Source organism: Archocentrus centrarchus, chromosome 1 (assembly GCF_007364275.1).
Source record: "Archocentrus centrarchus isolate MPI-CPG fArcCen1 chromosome 1, fArcCen1, whole genome shotgun sequence".
NCBI lineage: Eukaryota > Metazoa > Chordata > Actinopteri > Cichliformes > Cichlidae > Archocentrus > Archocentrus centrarchus.
The window spans coordinates 31766492-31772690 of NC_044346.1; positions in this window are offsets into that span (position 1 = coordinate 31766492).

Here is a 6199-nt window from a genome sequence, read left to right on the forward strand (position 1 = left end):
CATTGCTCATCGTCTGGGTCGCTTTAATGACCAGCAGAGGGTGCCGAGAACCACTATCATCCGCTATACCAACAGATCATCTCGCGACCTGGTGTGGAGAATGGCCAAGAGCTGCAATTATCTGAAGGAAAACAGGCTGAGATTCACAGAGGGTCTCACCACGGCTGACAAGGCGCTGCGGGAAAAACTGTGGCCTTTAATTGAGGCAGCCAGAAAGTAAGGGGAAAAAAGCACAGTTCGCAGGAGTCCGTGTTATCATTGAAGGAAAAGAGATACGTCCGCAGCTGTTCCGCATGATCAGAAATCCACACCTGTCCAAATGGTCACAACAAGCCCTTCATAATCAAGATCTCAGGTACTGTTTACCTTAAAGAGAGCATGTTCGCTTAGATGGACTTCTAGAAACTTACACGTTAATATCTGTGCCTTTTCTTAAAGTCTAACCTTTAAAGACAATTTATTTATTTATGGGTACATTGTCTTAATTTACTTAATTGTTATCTTTGTGTTTTTTTTATTTTTTAAATGCACTAAATTACAGTGCTTTCTCTAGGTGCATTTAGAATAGAATAGAATAGAATGCCTTTATTGTCATTATACAGGATGTACAATGAGATTGGAGGGCCACTCCTGTTCAGTGCCATGTGACAGAAAATCAAACTCTCTAGAATAAAAATAAAAATATTATAATCTAGTATAATCAATATAATAAGAGATATACAGAAAATAAACAATGTGTAAAATATACAAAAAATAGAATGTATAAAAATATATACATACATTGGTGCATCTGTACATTGTAAGAAAAGTAAATATGTGTATACATATAATAATGAAGATGATGAATATTGCACTTGGTGAATGAATATTGCACTAGTGAATGAATACTGGATATTACACAATATAGGAATGTTAGATATTGTTCAGTATGAATAATATAATATTGCAGAGATGTGGGTGTTGCACAGTTACGGTGGGTGAGTGTGTGAGTTCAGGGTGGTGATTGCTCTGGCGAAGAAACTGTTCTTGAGTCTGTTTGTTCTGGCTTTGATGCACCTGTAGTGCCTGCCAGAGGGCAGCAGGTCAAACAGGTCAAAGCCAGGATGTGAGCTGTCCTTGATGATGTTCCTGGCTCTGCTGGTGCAGCGGGAGGTGTAGATGTCCATCAGGGAGGGGAGAGGGCAGCCAATGATTCTTTGTGCTGTCTTGACTACCCTCTGAAGCCTGACCCTGTCTGCCTCAGTGCAGCTGCCGTACCATACTGTGATACTGTACGTCAGCACAGTCACACAGTACTGGCACAGTCACACAGTACAACTTCAGTTACAGCCCAATGCTTATGCAATTAAGGTTATATTCGAAGTTAGTTTAGTTTTACTGTTCTTGATAATGTGCCCATAATGTTCTAAATTGATTTTTTTTTTTTTTTTTTTTTTTTTAATTTTTCTAAGTGCTAAAGCTTGATATACTAAATCAGAATTTAGATTAGCACTCTATTGTTCCTGGTTCATAATTCCAACTTTTGAGGTCTGAAGATTGTTTACTGTGTTTACTTATCTTACATTGTCCCTCTCAATTTTCTCTTTAAATGCCAAGGGGTTAAGAGAAAGTGTTAAAGGTAAAGCATTATTCTTATTTGCAAAACAACGAAACCTGATTTCTGTTTTTTCCAAGAGTTGCATACTGTTATAAATGATGCCTCTTTTTGGAGGTCTCAATGGGGTAATGATATATGGTTTTCACATGGATCAGAAAGATCAGCAGGGGTTACTACCTTGAAAAACAATTTTAATGGTTTTGTCCTACACTCAGAGATTGATTATAATGGTCATTTCATAATATTAATCCTGAATGTCAACAACAATATTGTCCTTCTTACCAATATATATGGTTATAATTCAAAACCAGAAAATGCTTTTTTACTTGATTCCTTAGAGTCTAGTGTCTTACACTGGTTATCAAAATACCCAAATGCTTTACTCTTAATGGGTGGGGACGTCAATATTGCTTTGAATAGCTCCATGGATAGATGGCCTCTGGGTGTTAGTAATACTTCTTCTGCTAATTTGTCTTCATTTATGCAAAAATTTCATGTCAGAGATATATGGAGGGCAAAGAACCCTGCGTCCAGACTTTATTCATAGTCTAACCAGCCTCGCACTCTGTCTCGCATAGATTACTGGTTAGTTTCCGATTGCCTAGATGTAAATAATATTACTGCTAACATATTGACTACACCTTTAACAGATCATAAAGCAATATCACTGATGATCTCCTTTGGTTCTAGCTGTACTCTCACAGTTAATAGTTCATATTGGAAACTTAACAATTCCATTCTAAAAAATGAGCTAGTAGTTGATAAAACCAAATTATTAATAAACCACTTTTGGAGCAAGGCCTTAATTGATAATAACTTCTCTAGAAATTGGGAACTTTTCAAATTTAAAATTACAAAGTATTTTAGAGAGTTTGGCGCCTCTCTTGCCAAATCCAAGAAAATTGAAGAAACAAATGTAATATCTAGAATAACTGAAATTACTAAAATTTTACCTGAAAATTTATCAGAAAATGATTTAAAGGATTTAACCCTACTGCAAAATAGATTAGATGGCTGGAGGAGGGGGAACAAAATACTGCATATTTTTTTCAATTAGAAAGAGCTCGAAGTAAATTCAACTCAATTCAAAAAATTAATATTAACAATGTTATCACTGATGATCCCCAAAGAATAGCTAAGTATTGTTCTGCCTTTTACAGTGAGTTGTACAAAGCACATTACAATAAATCTGAAGCTGAAAATCTCTTTACACTTCTCACTGAAACTAAATCAATTAATGATGACCAAAAGAACATGTGTGACAGCCCTTTATCTCCTTCTGAAATCCTATCTGCCATCAAACATCTAAAACTTAACAAATCACCAGGAGTTGATGGCCTAACATCTGAATTCTATATCACTTTTGCAGGGCAACTGGCACCTTTCCTCCATCGAGTATTCTTAGAAAGCATTTACAACCAAACTCTTTCACCCTACTCTATGTCAAGGCCATAGAGTAGGGCCTTTCCAAAACCTAGGAAAGATCCCCTCCTGATCGAGAATTGGCGGCCGATCTGCCTCCTTAACGACTATAAAATATTAGCTTGGATTTTTGCAATGAGAATAAAAAGTGTCCTTAACTTTATAATTGATGAAACTCAAAATGGCTTTATGACGCATAGATACATAGCTAATAATATCAGGCTAGCCTTAGATCTCATTGACTATGCTGACTTGTGCAGTGATGACAGCCTTATATTATTCCTAGATTTCCGCAAAGCCTTTGATACCATTGAACATAACTTTATTTTCCAAGCATTAGAAACATTTGGTTTCGGCCCTTACTTTTGTGCAGCAATCAAAACCATGTACCAAAACGCTAACTGCTCAATCAAACTCTATAAAGGCACTTCTCCCAGATTTGACCTAAAGCGAGGCGTAGGGCAAGGCTGCCCGATCTCTCCGTACCTCTTCTTGATCTGCTCTCAGTTACTCTCAGATCTTATTAAACTCAACCATCTCAAAGGTATCACTGTTGCTGGAAAAGAAATTATTATTAGTCAATTGGCTGACGATACCACTTTATTTTTAAAGGATGCTTCTTTAGGTAGAGCCTCTGGTCTCTACCTAAATATTAATAAATGCGAATTATTAGCCATTAAAAATTGTACCACACCCTCCATCTATAATATCCCTGTTACAGATTCTGTCACCTATCTTGGCATAACAATTAACAAAGACCTAAGTGTAACCCTCATTACCTTGAACGCATCACACATCAGCTGACATGATTAGGCATCACATAACACACATCAGCTGACATGATTAGGCATCACATAACACACATCAGCTGACACGACTGGCTCTCCTGGTTTGCTGTCTCTGTGGAGCGGCACCTTTAAGACTTGGCAGGGAGGCCTGTGTTCGGGTGTTTGGCTCCTGCTGTGGCTGGTGCACTCTGGAAACTGAATTGCAGGATTATTATACAGATACTCAGCGTTGAGTTACTTTTTGTTTTCTTTACTCCTATTAGCGGCTAGATGGTTGTTACGTTAGATGATCAATTAGTGTCACAATGTGTTCATGTTAAGAACGGGTAGTTCAGAAGAACATAATATTCATTAGTCCAACATTGCCATTTTGGATTCGGCTATCCTGCCAGTACAGCATGTTTACTTTCCTGTATATTCAGTGGATTGTAGTACGGGAAGTAGCTTGTTGGTTGTTTATGATGTAAGCAGTGTATTTTAGAGTGATTTGACAGGCTGTGGGTTTTCCATATTGTATGTACTGATGGGTAGAATGTATGTCACAATGATGTCATGATGATAAACTGAGTTTACCGGTAAACTTTTAAAATGATGTTTTTGTAATGACCTTGTTTACAGGTCAGGTTTTTTTGCACGCATCAAGACGCAGCTCAAGTGGGGAAAGTTGAATGGCGAGCTGGTAGGAATATTTGTATTTCCTTTTGGATTGGGACGTTGTTCCCTGGCTTTCCAATAAGGGAAAACAATGAATTGAACTGACTTCACCCGCACTTTGAAGGGATGCACACATTGAACTAAAATGGACTGAGGTGATTCTGACGTCTGGAAGAGAATGAAGATGGGTCCAATATGAACTGTTGTGTTTATTGTGTGTCTTTGTTGTGTGTTTGTTGGTATTAATCTCCGAATTACATTTGTGTTCACAGTAACACCTGGTTTCCTTGAGTAATTCATTGCTCACATCAGTCAGGCTCCACAAAGGACAGTTTTCTGCATACAGTTAATGCGTCAAACTATTCTTCATTGCATATCTCTTGGTCTACCTCTGTTCTAGGTTACATAAGCACTAGATGTACTCTGAACTTCAACCCTGTTATAGGAAAAGTCCAAAAAAAACTGAATTCTTGGCTTCAAAGAGATTTGTCATTTAGAGGAAGAATTTTATTAACAAAAGCAGAAGGTATCTCCCGTCTGACTTATTTGGCATTGTCCTTCTCTGTAAACAAACAGGCAACTGATCTCATTAATAAAATGTATAATTTTGTATGGAGAAATAGGATTCATTATATCAGGTAGTCAGTCTTAATGAACTCATGTGAACATGGTGGCCTGAATTTTCTTGATTTTTCAACTTTAAACAATACTTTACTAAGATAAACTGGATTAAACAGTTTCTCAAAGACTCATTTTCAGTTTGGAATTTTATACCCAATTATTTGTTTTCAAAACTTGGTGGCCTTAAATTTATTCTACTTTGTAACTACAGTATTGAAAAACGTCCTATAAAGCTTTCGAATTTCCATAAGCAAATGCTTCTCTCCTGGTCCTTAATTTATAAACATAATTTCTCACCCCACTGCTGTTATATTTGGAATAATAGAGACATTTTGTACAAACATAAGTCTGTTTTTGGAAAATTGGTTTGAACCTGGAATCATCTCAGTTCAGCAACTCTTTAATCCAGATGGTGTCCTAATGTCTTATTCTGAATTTCTACACAAATTTGGCATCCCTATACCTCCAAAGGAATACGCTTATGTCTTATGTCAAAAATAAGAGAGCCATAAGGACATTTGAGCTATGTTTCCAATTTAATATCTTTGTGAATTAATTTCTTTACTCAATTTAAATAGTTTATTCAACCCCCTGGCATTGTTTTGTTTTGCTCTTTTGTTATACATCTACAATTGTGTTTAGTTGTATCTTTAACCTTTATTATCAATAAAGATTTAAAAAAAAGAAAAAGAAGAGGGTGAGGCCCCTGAATTTGGACACAGCTCGGGTCCTTCGCAGCCCACGAAGACCACAAAGGCCGGAAGTGAGCGGCTAGCCTTCATATCAGCATCACCTGCCCTCACCTCAGCGTAGCTCATGTCGCCTAGCAACTGTGAGTGCAAAGGCAGCTGGTTAAACGGAGAACGAACTTTTGCTCCTTTTGTGGTTTAATTTTAAGTCTTTAATTCAAAATAAGCTGTTAAAACAAGCACAACACATTTCAACATCAAGGAATACAGCTGAGCGAATGATTAATTTCCAACTATATTAAGTGAGACAATGTTGAATAAAACTATCCAGTTATAATGCTTAACTTTAATTTCAGGAGTTTGCTTATCACAGGAGCATTTCCGCCCTTCGTTGGTCTGTGTAGTAGACTGGTGGGAAAATAAATTAA